The following is a 12728-nucleotide window of genomic DNA, read 5'->3' on the forward strand; positions in this document are numbered from 1 at the left end:
TAAAGATGACTACATAAGAATCATATATAAATGAAAAATCTGAATATACAAGATGATCCGTTTTAATCTTGGTCACAACACACACAAAGCAAAACATGGATGACAACCCGTCCATGTCACACTATTTATTGTTGAGTTAAGTCCACGCACGCACGCCCACACGCACACGCACACACACACACACACACACACACACACACACACACACACACACACACACACACACACACACACACACACACACACACACACACACACACACACAAAGTCTCTCGCTCTCTCCCAAGGCAGGAAGTCTTACGGAGAGCAGGATGTTGACATAGTTTTCATTGCAGCTTTCCCCGAAAACCCTGGAGGTCGACAGAAGAGCGGCCAACAGATGTAAAGCCGGAGATAGAAGTGGGGAAACAAAAATACAGATTAATGTATCTTTTCTAACCCTTATCACTCCAGACAAGTAATAACAAGAAAGCTTAAAGTACATATTTATTCACAACACTAGCTCGTAAGGAAAAAGTTGTGGGAAAACCGTAGGGGATAGCAGTCAGTGAGAAGAAATGGAAAAGGCAGAAAAATACATTAATTTTATATGTAAATGTATTTATTCATAGACGGATTTTATGGTTTTATTATTAGCTTTAACAATGGAGTGAACAATGCTTTTGTACTAAATTTAACATAGCTATATTCACCAATCTCTAGAGGCAGTGAAAAAAGAACATAAAAGGGCTTTTCAAATGTTCTACTGCATTTTTGTGGCAGTGGAGCAAGTGTGCAAATATCTAGTACACAAACAATGTCGATGATTATTCACAATAGTATGCAGCATCCTTACTGAAACCAGGGCCATCAAAGGATGGTCAAGAAAATACGGCCCATGAGACTGGAGTCAGTGATGATCTTTCAACATGGAAAATCATTTAAAACAAGACATTACTGGCAATTTTTCAGATACCCTTGTCTAGATGTGGATTTTTTTACGTGGTTTACAATATGCATTGCCAAAAGGTCCAATTTTAACACACTACTTGTACATATTTCCAATAAGTCAAAGGGAAAAAAATTGATTTGTTGTTATATTATTTTCTGCTATCATTCCATAGGATAGACTGTGATCAAAGGGCCCTTTGCCATTGTGGCCACTGAAATAAGATGACTGTGACATGGGCAATTTGATTCCAGCTGCTGCTAATACCTTATAATAAGAAGTATGTGGGGAAAAAGGTGTCTGCTTTACTTTGTTTTATGCAAAACTATAATCATGGCTCAAAAAAGCACTTTGGCTTTGTGATTTAAACATGTTGGTATACTGAGCTCAAAGCTCTGCTGTGAACTTCATGACTTATGACAATGTAATCATCTGTGCTATTCAGAGGATATTATGACAAATTGCTTTAGGTGCAGAACATTGTGTTAGTGCGACACAGAGTGACAGAAACAGAAAGGTATTTGATGTCCAGGAAATGTAATTTTGCGTCTATTACTAAAGTCATTCATTTATCCAACATGTCAGCATGAACTGCGTCACCATAGAAACTACATGAGAATGTACACGCGAACGTGTGTGTGTGTGTGTGTGTGTGTGTGTGTGTGTGTGTGTGTGTGTGTGTGTGTGTGTGTGTGTGTGTGTGTGTGTGTAGCTACAAAGAAAAGTCAGTCACATTGCCTTGAAAGAGTGCAGTGAATGACTTATTATACAAAGGAAATATCAGCAGAGAAGATTGTGGGCTGTTCAGAAGGGTCAGGACATTGACCCGCCTCACTTCCTTCATCTCTGTTTCAATTAAATTTAACTTCAAGGGCTTACAAGCCAAGATCTTCCTTTCTCTGAACGTATTACATGTCCCCACATACCATATCAGCCACTGATCAATTTGCCCATGCACCATAACTTTAAGCAACATCAACTCGGTTTGGATTTAAATAGTTTTTAACCAATAAGTCGATGAAAGTACTGTAAAGTGTAAATTACCACTTTACTTGTTTTCTATTGCTATACCACTGAACAGGGAAAGAGAAGAAAAGTATATCCCTGATCATCAGAGCATAAAGCCTCTTTTTGCAGCAATTGCATCCAATTTTTTGAAAAAATTAGCGGCTGAAATGTCATCTTTTTCCAGATGGCCACACACTCATTACAGAGGCAATGAGGGGGGACATGTGGATTTAAGTATCTCTCTGTGCATCTGTATGGTTTGAACTTTGCAAATGCTGGCCTCTTCCAGACGGTCATAAACTCAGACTAAACAGGAAAACCGCTAAGTTATAGACAGTTAATCCTCCACTTACACACACTTGTCCACACATGCAAACATGGGGTCAGTGAACTGACCGGTGTCTGCTGGAGGCTACTGTGGTCACTGTGCTCCAGACTGAAGGGGGGTCCTGTCTCCCAGGAGGCCTGCTGGATTTCTCCGGCATTCAAATTACTGTAGTCGGCTTGGATGTTGGACATTACAACGTGGGAGGGATTTGGCTGTTAGATTGCTTTTAAAATCTGGAGCAAATACGTTGCAATCAGACCAGTTGAGCTACAGTTACAGTAGACAAGCGTCGTTCTTGATTAGACTCAATTCAGCAATTTCACACCACATAACATCAGGTGTCAGAGAAAAGCTGAAGAGTCTGTGAGGAGGAGGAGGAGGAGAAAGAGAAAGAGAAAGAGAAAGAGAAAGAGGGTTATGAGGCGGTGTTTTAAAAAGCTGAAGTTGTAGGACAGTTTAGGACATTATAGCAGGTTCGTTAACATGTGAAAACACTGCAAATCATCATTTTTTGCATCAACTTCAAATCCACATTAAAGATTGAGTAATCAGTCAAATCATTATTTATAAACCATTATCAGTGAGTATCTAATAGACACACTTGGAAGTTTGTGAAAACAAATTAGGAAGCTTCCCATCAAAAATGATCCAGAAACTAAAAAAGTAGAGGGGGGAGACCAAGGGAATGTTTATGTGCAATAACTCCTGGATAAGTGTATGAAGTGATTTAGCTGAGCTTACACCAGTAAGCAGTAAATCTATCCTGCAATGGTCCAACTGCTTTCCCACATCCACAGAGCCGATCCATAGCTGATGAGGCAGTGATGAGGACTTTGCTAAATCATCCACAAGCACCTCTGAGAAATGACTGCTCGGGTGTGTGTGTGTGTGTGTGTGTGTGTGTGCGTGTGTGAGGCTGCGTATGATTTAAGTAGGAACCACTGGTGCTCGCCTTGGTTAGTACTTACAGTCCAGTCTGCAGCCAAGGCCACCACACACACACACACACACACACACACACACACACACACACACACACACACACACACACACACACACACACACACACACACACACACACACACACACACACACACACACACACACACACTGTCTGGAGAATATGGGGGAAATGTTGGTCTGGGTAATGAAAACATGCCAGTGAGTAGATTTACAGGAGAGAGCAACTTGACCTCTGGCCCCAGAGAGGATCTAATCTTCCCATAGCTACAACAACTATATTGCCTCCCAACACTGCAATAAATAGAATAGAAAAGAATAGAATAGAATAGAATAGAATAGTTAATCTTTTAACTTTCCATTCAGTTCTCCTGTGCTTTTGCTCCTTAAGTTACAATGCTCTCTGGAGGTCAAGTCAAGGTTCGTTGACTGCTCAAGCGTCGTATGTGCATGTATGTGGCCTCTGCGTTCAAGCAAAGCCAAACAATAACACAGCCTGACCTCATGAGGCAAGTATTATATGTCAACACAACTGCGGTGACAACAAAATGGCTTGATAGAAAATTCTCACGTTTTCAGGAAATCAGAACTGCCACCAACCAGCAAAAATCTTGGTCATTCTTCAACTGTGACAATCAGAAAGTGAAAGATCATGTCTTAAGCTCACAATCTATACATAAATGGATACTGAGGATTTTTTATTTATTATACATTTTTTTCCAAAATGTGATTTGGTAGCAATGGTCATTTTATCCGACCAATATTTTCAAACAATTCGTCAGTTCAAGTGAGACATTTTTAATTGCAAAATACTTGTAACAGTTATCAAAGGTTCACTTTTCTGCAATGTGTGAGAATCTATGACAGTGATCTAAACTAAGAGATGTACCAAACCATGCTCCTTGGAATAACATTTTGAATAGAAGATGCATGCTTGGAATTGGCTGCTTAACTCACATTCATTAAAAGGTGAATACAAATGCACTTTTTATCAGAAAAATTTAAACAGAAATCTGCTGTGTTTATAAACTGCAGGGATATGTAAACTAACATATTCATGTATTGTACCCAAAATGAGTTCTAAAATAATGGATTAAATATCCATTTAAGATTGATGGCACTGTGGGCATGTTTATTTTTTCAAGGCTCACAAAATGCTTAATCTGAAATGCTTATTAATGGACGATATTGTAGTGGATAATTTCTGCTCTTCTATAACGAGGTTTGGAAAGATGAAACTGAGACTCAAGGTTTGAGATGCAGAGAGTGGAATTTATTCAGACATGGAGCCGGAGCGCTCCCACACATGACAAACAGAGAGACATTAGACGGGTCTTCACTCAAACACATGCACAGACATTCTGACCATCGTAACCCCCGACACACTCTCCTCCTTTGTATATAAAGTCGCTTCCCCGTAATCTCATCCTCCAAGGCCTGTTTCTGGTGCCGCCATAAACTGGAGCAAAAACAACGCTGATTAAGGGGCTCCGACTTAACAACAGGTCGTAACCGTCCTGGGGTGGCAATGACCTGGCAGGTGGGGTAATTATCAGGAGTATCGAGGGTGACGAGGAAGGAAGACCTTTGTGGCATTCGCAGATAAGTTAGTTCCACATGTAGGCATATGTAGGCCAGAAAATCTTGACTGTTTTCTACATCGCTGCTTTAGGAAAGTCTAAGATTCACTTATAAACTGTAAAAAAAAAAAACAACAACCCAAAAAACGATAACTTCTGCCTGTACAGTGAGTGGCGGCCTTGCTGTGTGTGTTGGTGTATATAATTCATACATCTGTGTACGTGCTGCTCTGCTTATCTTGAGCTTGTTTTGAATTCGTCAGGTCAGGAAATAACATCATTTTCTCGACGCAGCCCACGGGGTCACAAGGGATTGAGGGTAATTGGAAATCCAGATGCATGTGCATGAGCTTCCAGGGAGAAGCGGTTACTGCGGAGATCGAACCCAACACACTCCACAACGTTAATATTCTTCATCTCTGTCTGTGCAGCCCTCTTCTTCTTGTTGGAGCGCCACTATACACTTTCCACCCGGCAATCCTCCCTCAACACGTGTTTTTCCTTGTACTCTCCCAGATGACAAAGGGAGGAGAAACACCGTCCAATTGGCTGAAGAGCCGAGTAGGCGGGTCCATAGGGACCAATCAACAAAATATGTCCAAAAAGGAACAGCCAACAGTCATAAGGGATATTTACTGATCCTGCACCCACAATTAATCTTGGTACTTTCCCCTGGGGAGCAACTTCTTCACAGCGGAGAGAGCAAGACAGCCAGTTCCCCATCACACAGACTGATGGAAGCTGGATTCGCTGCCATTAGTCTCTGCATTAGTTAACAGCAGTGCACTTGGCTGTGCCGTTGTTATGATCGCGAGATTAGCTTCAGCAGTTTTACAGTCTGCTAAGAGCACATGGTCAATCCAGATAACACCGGTGCAGGCCAATACAAATACAAAACAGATGTGTCGACCTTGTTTGTAAATGAAGCTACAGACAGGAAGCACTAAAGATCAACTGAGGACAGACTGACTCGCAGAAGTACAGAACAACAACGTAACAAAGCAATGATATGGCAGATTATTGAGGTAATTTCTGTTGGAGCCGTCATTTCAAGCGAATGCATCCGCTGATCAGGGATTTGCATTTGCTCCTTGTAGTTTTTTTCACAATTACATCGCTTATGCTGATTTGTAATTTGGTTGCAAAGCTGGTGATCTTTCAAAGGGACTCATATCTCACAGATTGGAGTGACAACTATGTATATGAACAAATGCAGTCAACTTAAGTATGTGTCACATGCTATGACAGCTGTCCACAGGTGACGAGCCTTTGGCGAGCTAACAATGTGTAAATCTTCTGAGGAAATCAGCGAGATTAATCAAATGGTGACAGACTTGTTGTCTTTCACTGTATGTATGTTTGATATGTGGAGAGAAATTAGGATAGAACTTGAGCAACAAAAAATGCATGTGAAGTTTTAATTGTGACATTTCAAGCTGTTAAACATGTCAATACATTAGTTTTTAAGCAATTTCTACATACATTTACAATTACAAAATGAAAAATGCTCTTTGAGATTCTCCACTGAATAAACCACTACACTGAAGTGGCAATGTAAAAACTAATTCAATTTTTTTTTATGAAAGTTGGATTTTGTTGTAAGTTTAGATCTTTTGATCATTTGTGTCTCCATGGTAATGAAAAATAAGCAAAATGTGAATAGTTACTGTACCAAAGTTGATGAAACAACTAAACAATGCATCACTTGAAATAATGTCAGATTTGATACTATAATCTCTTCTTTCTGAGAATGCCTGCGTGGGACTGTAGAATATTCCCTCCTCCTACTACAATATTTAATTTTTTATGGCTTTAAGAGAGTGAGTCAAAGATTCTGCTCCAAACAGAAGGTTAAATGATATTCCTTGCAAATGCGACCAAATCTCCCCACTGTGGGAACCACCTCTTGACAGAGCAGCAGCTGACGAACAAGTGAGTCACTGTAACTGAAATACCACACAACCTCTTCATACACTCTCCAAAACACTATTCCTCCTCTGTAACTGTTATAAAATTGAACTGCTTAATTTCCTCTCTGCAGCATCTCTTACACGTGTATATCTCCCCGAAACACCTCGATCAAAAGACTGGAACAGAAATGAGCTCCCCGCAACTCGTGAAGTTCACACACTGTATTTAATAATGGCTATAGATTTTGCTGAGATTCAACCACAGGTTGCTGACTCATCCGATTTGACCCGCACTGATGACTACACATCTGCTATTAGCCAGCCGCGGGCTATGGCCAACTGCTCTGGCACGGGGAATGTTCAGGTTAGATTGAGCGTGGCTGAAATGTGTTTGACGATAGAAGATCCATTAGTGTCTGTGACAGAGAGAGAGAGAGCTTAATAGTAAATGCACATGTGCCTATCAGCGTTTATGATGGGATTCAGAGTTTTATGCTTAATAATATTGCGAAATTTACATTTTTATTTCCCGTCGCTTAGTGCACTTTCAGGAGAGCCAGATATTCATCTACTCCTGTGAATGAGGTGAGATGGAAATAGAGATGAAGCTATAGGATGCCCAAAAAGAAAGTGTGTGTGCGTGCGTGCGTGCGTGCGTGCGTGTGTGTGTGTGTGTGTGTGTGTGTGTGTGTGTGTGTGTGTGTGTGTGTGTGTGTGTGTGTGTGTGTGAGGCTGTGAAAGGTCCGTGTGTGTTGGAGTATACAGCATTCATTACAGTGGTGCTACAGACAAACTGCTCCCAGGATAGACATTGATTTTCACCCAATGGATCTCACTGTTAGCAAACCTAATAGCTCGGTGGGTAATGGGTACATGTTATGAATGAGCCCCCACGGGCTGAAGAGGAGAAGAGAGCAGAGGGAGAAAGAGTGGACAAGACATGAATCAGGACAGGACAATTTTGATTAACAGATGCAGATGTTATGTGATGAGAAGTGAAGAAAACAAGGTTGGAAAATAGGGGAAAGTCAAGCCAACTGTGGAACCTAAGACGAGGAGATTATGCATGAAGAAAAGAGAAGGGATAAAGCAGTTGGAAAAGGAAAGAGAAGGGGAGAGGAGTAACAGAGGGAAATGAAATACATCAGATGTGAGTTGAAAGGGGGAGCTGCTATTTACCATTACTGCTAATAGGTTTCAAAAGGAAGCAAGTCGTTAGCTAAATGGATAGGCCCTAAATGACACATTACCATGTTAAAGGCTGATTCCGCTCATTATTGGAGCTCTGATTTCTCCATGCATCACCAGCTAGGGCTGTGAGCTGGCCACTAGTATACAGACCTGCTGTGTCAGCAAATACGCACACATGTACACACTAAGAAACTTGCACCTCTGCAGACAGCGCTCTGGAAAAGGGTCACAATTTTTATTTATTTTTTTAAACAGGAAAGAAAGAAAAAAACCTCCTTGTTTTCAAACATCTGCTCTGTGCTTAAGTTGTGTGTAAATCACAGAAAGTGAAACACAGGTTTGTGAAATCACACGAAACAACATCAGTCTTTGATTGTTTGGAAATGACATATGAATTGGGAGCTAATGGCAATAAAACAAAGTGTAATATACAAAAAGGAAGTGCACCAGAACACATAAAAAATACAGCGCTTTAAAGTGTTCCTACTGCTTTCAGTGAATGAACAGCTGCTGTGTGTATGACACACACACCATAGGCGTGTCTGTTAGGAAGCAGATGGATTTTTTTTTTCTCCCAACATTGGACACACTATATTTGAGAAAAAAGAAAGAATGGCAGTCACATGGGAGACTGGAATATGTGTGTGCGCTTGTGAATGAGTGTACAAATTATCAACAGCAAGTGGTAATGGCTGAGACTACAACCTGGGAAAGAGTTTTCTTCTACATATGAGTAATAGCCTGTATATGCAAATGCAATATGTTGACTACAGTGGCATACCCAGATAAAATGCATAAGTGGCACACTCACTTTCAAAAGTGCAATCCAGTCACAAATGTAACAACACTGCGCTAATTTGAAATTAGACAGGCACCTTTGAGAGCGATTAAATGACCCCATCACACCCCGTCAGATCTGCTTATACTGTTGGATAAAATTAATCTATGATGGTCAAGAATCTGCGGCAGTTAAATTGTGATTAAGTGTAGTAATCACTTTTTTACCCCCCTCCATCTCCACCTAATAGACCTGACCTGCTTGCATTTCACTTGATCCTTTTCTACATTTCCCAGGGTGCATCTGTCTAGCGAGGGGACTCGTTTTATACTGCGGCTGGCCAGGCAACAGAGTGCCAATAATTTTATGTAGGCCACCCGAAAACGAGCTCCGCCATGATTACAATATGACATCAAATGTGTCTCGAACAGGATTACTGACATTATGGTAACACTGCTGAGTGGATGCTATCTGACGTAAGTTTCGGTGTGACAAATCCACTGTTGACTGGGAGTTAAAAACATTCAATGTGAACTACAGCCAACGGTTGTGTGGCAAAGTCTTTTGTTTTTAGGCAGGCCGTACCAAGTTGTACAAAGAAGATCTGAATGGAAGTTTATGCATTAAAGGCATAGTAATACAGCCATTTTTAAAATGTGATACCATGTTGACGTAATGCATTCATTCATTAAATATACCTGGTGGCAATGAGGAGAAGTCGGAGGCACAAAAGCAAAAATTGTGATTCCATATCAAATGAATAAACGAAAAGTATTAAATAAATCTATGCATCTAAATATGAAGTTCTCATATCAGTACTTGGTATAGACATCTATCCAAATGGTGTGGTCGTAGTCATGCTTAAAAACGGTGGTCTCGACGAATCAGTTTTTTGGGTTTTTTTAAAGATGGGGAAATAGAAAATAAAGCCTTCAAGAAAAGATATAGGGTAAAATAAAAGCTCACATAAGAAAAACAATAATATTGATGTATTGCTACAAAATCAAACTATACAAGGGTGAATAGACTTCACATATATAGTGCTTTTTCACTGTGTGAGCAGCCCCAAAGGGCTTTACATCATTAACCAAAATCACCCATTCACACACCCATGGAGGCTTCAGCCACGCAGTCTGGGGTTCAGTGTGTTCCTCAACAACACTTCAGCTGGTGGACAGGTGGAGATGGGAATCAAACCTGCAACATTCTGGTTGGGAGACGACCGCTCTACCAACCGAGTCATGCCACCCCACAAAACAACAGAAACAACAAACAAACGTGAAAATCATCACAAGCAGTTCCTAAGAGTCTGGAAGTCTCGATGTAAGGCAAGAATGCCAACAACAAGACCACGATCGGAATCGGAAACCACGGCAGCGAAACAAAGCAGCGTCAGATTTGGTGCTCGGTGAAGAACGAGGGAAAACAAACGAGGGAGAAAAAAAAAAATGGTCCCAGAGCACAACAAATCGGGACCCCTCTGAGTGAAAATAACAGAAGTCTTTGTTAACATAGCTCAAGCCAGCAGAGGACAATGAGCCGGTTGAGTTGCTAGAAGATAGCAGTGGGCTCCTCTAGGAATAAATGTGCTGACAGACCACCCACCACCCACCCACTGTCAGAACAAGCCTCAGGCTTGGCTGAATGCTGAGGTCGGCTTTCCTCTGCAGGGCCAAACAAGGTCAGCAGAAGAAACATGAAGTATGAGTCTCAAAGATATTAAAAACTGGAATGCTCAGGCTTGATAAAATAAGGAGTCCTGGAAGCTATTTTTTCCCCCAAGTATGTGGATCAGTGGTTCACAGAATCTGGTTTTGGCTGATGATTTCAGTATCCACAGATGGTTTGATACGTCACCGATTCAAATGGGGGGAATCCCAGCAAGCTGCAGGAAGGTCAAAGATCACATGTAGGTAAAGGTATTCCATCCTCTCGAACTCACAGTTAATGAACTGCGGCTTGGACAAATGAAATAAAAGGCCATTTAAATTGACTCTAAATATTATTGTGAAGAATTTGATATGGGGTCACATAGTATTAATATTATTAGGACTCTCATCTGATAGCATGTATACAAACTTCACTTGGAAAAGCTCCCAGACGATTTTGCCTCGTATTGATACACTGGGTTTCAGACAATGACATTCATAAAGAAGTCACATCAAGAAGACTTCTGCTGCCGTGGCTCAAACCAGTTTGCCCCTTTTTATCCGCTCCCCCTATGTTAATATCTGTAATATGTATACTGCTTGTTATGCCCATATCATGTTGATCAGTTGGCTGTTGTGGAACTCTTGATACCATCACAAAAAATTTTCAGGCTGTCGGTGGTCACATGACTGTGACATTAGCCGTCTGAGAAGCAGTTACTACACAAGACCACAGATTTCAGGCCATAGTAACAGAGACCATCACAATTGCTAGTTTTCCATCTGAGATAGCTAGAATTGCAGAGCATGTAACTGCTTTAAGATGAATAAAGGATTCTCAAAGAAAAGGGATGTATGGGTGTGTTTTTACTACTTAATTATCAGCAATGTACATTTCCCCTTTTGCAGTATGTTAGGTTAAGACTTGATGTGAAATATCGGAGACCTGAGATCAAATCACAGATGAGGTAAGAAGGCATCCAATAGTTTAATGATTTTAAAATACTTTTCAACTAGTTTCTAAACTAGCAAAAGAAAGGATGGATAGAATTTGTTCATTTTCCCAAAATAACTCCTCAGTACATATTTGCTTTGACTGGGTTGTTTGAGGAACTTACCTAAGCACAACAAAGATTCACTGATCAGATAAATCAAAGCTAATACATCCAAACTACTTTGAACAAAGGAGATATCATCACTTTTTAATGATTCTGGCAGCCAAAGTTTACTTATTCCACTTAGCTTCATTAAACTGAATTGGAATCCATCTGGCATTTTAGCTTTTTCTTTTCTACCCTCATTACCTGGCCTCCAAAATCCCAAATAAAACATTGTCTTTAAAAAATGAACAAAGCAATAAAAGGTACGACTCAGTTATAGACCCACCAACCCGAACAGGAAATTACAATGTGGAATATTTTACTGCTCGCTGCCCTCGTCAGATCACAAGCGTGCGCCACCAAATTCCCGAGTGTCACTGGGTCTATTACGGCAGGTCTGCTGTCCATACACATGCATGCACGCACGCACGCACGCACGCACGCACACACGCACACACACCCACACACACTACATACTTATTTTTTTACATAATTCCTCTCATGTCAGATGTGAACATTTGCTCTGCATTAGGCTCTCTGTGGGTTTGCCTTGAACCAGAATAATGGAAATACAAAAAATATAATGGAAATCTGAAATTACATTCGGAAAATGTTGCTCTCGCTTCTCTCTGTCTGCACACACACACACACACACACACACACACACACACTCGATGAGAAAAGCAACTGGAATAATGGAAAAGCAAAAATGTATACACAACACTTCTTTCTCCCACTTTCACTCTATCCCTGTGTATATTATTCACTCTATGTCACACACCTATATACACACATAAAGGCACACACAGGCCCACAGAGGTGTGTATAAATGTTAAATCCGTAGCTAACCAGGCCAGTCTAATAGACTCTTATTCCTCTGACGCTTTATCAGCTCAATCACACAAACATTCAGCCCCAAAATAATGGCCTTTCTGTTTGCTGCCTCTTTGTTCGTGTGTGTGTGCGTGTGCGTGTGTGTGTGCGTGTGTGTGTGTGTGCGTGTGTATGTGTGTGTGTGTGTGTGTGTGTGTATCTCAGAGCTGTGCAGCACAGACAGCGTGTGCTGCATACAGATCTGTCAGTAAAGCCAGAAATAGATAATGTTGGGCTGAGACTTTCATTCATTTATTCACCTGTCAGTCAAGGTTGCTCGATGTATTTGATTTTGATTTGCGGCCACAAATGAGGAAAAGCTACCACGAACTGAAGGAACACCCTCGTCGGTCATTCTGGGGGTTCAACAGGGACCGAGTTTCAGCTGAAATGATAATATACACAAGACTTTCCTTTCTTAGT

At 40.9% G+C, this 12728-nt stretch overlaps 1 protein-coding gene across 5 annotated transcripts in view; it reads right to left on the minus strand.

Moving 5' to 3' along the window:
* lama2 (laminin, alpha 2) overlaps positions 1-12728 on the minus strand; it is a 188298-nt gene that overhangs the window by 161345 nt on the left and 14225 nt on the right. The window contains exon 1 of one of the 5 annotated variants that reach the window (XM_080513774.1): positions 302-346. The exons of the other annotated variants lie outside the window; for them this stretch is intronic. The gene's annotated coding sequence lies outside the window, so the exon portion shown is untranslated. Of the gene's footprint in view, positions 1-301; positions 347-12728 lie in introns of those variants that run through there. 5 annotated transcript variants of the gene reach the window in all.

The sequence above is a fragment of the Blennius ocellaris genome (assembly GCF_963422515.1).
Source record: "Blennius ocellaris genome assembly, chromosome: 18".
NCBI lineage: Eukaryota > Metazoa > Chordata > Actinopteri > Blenniiformes > Blenniidae > Blennius > Blennius ocellaris.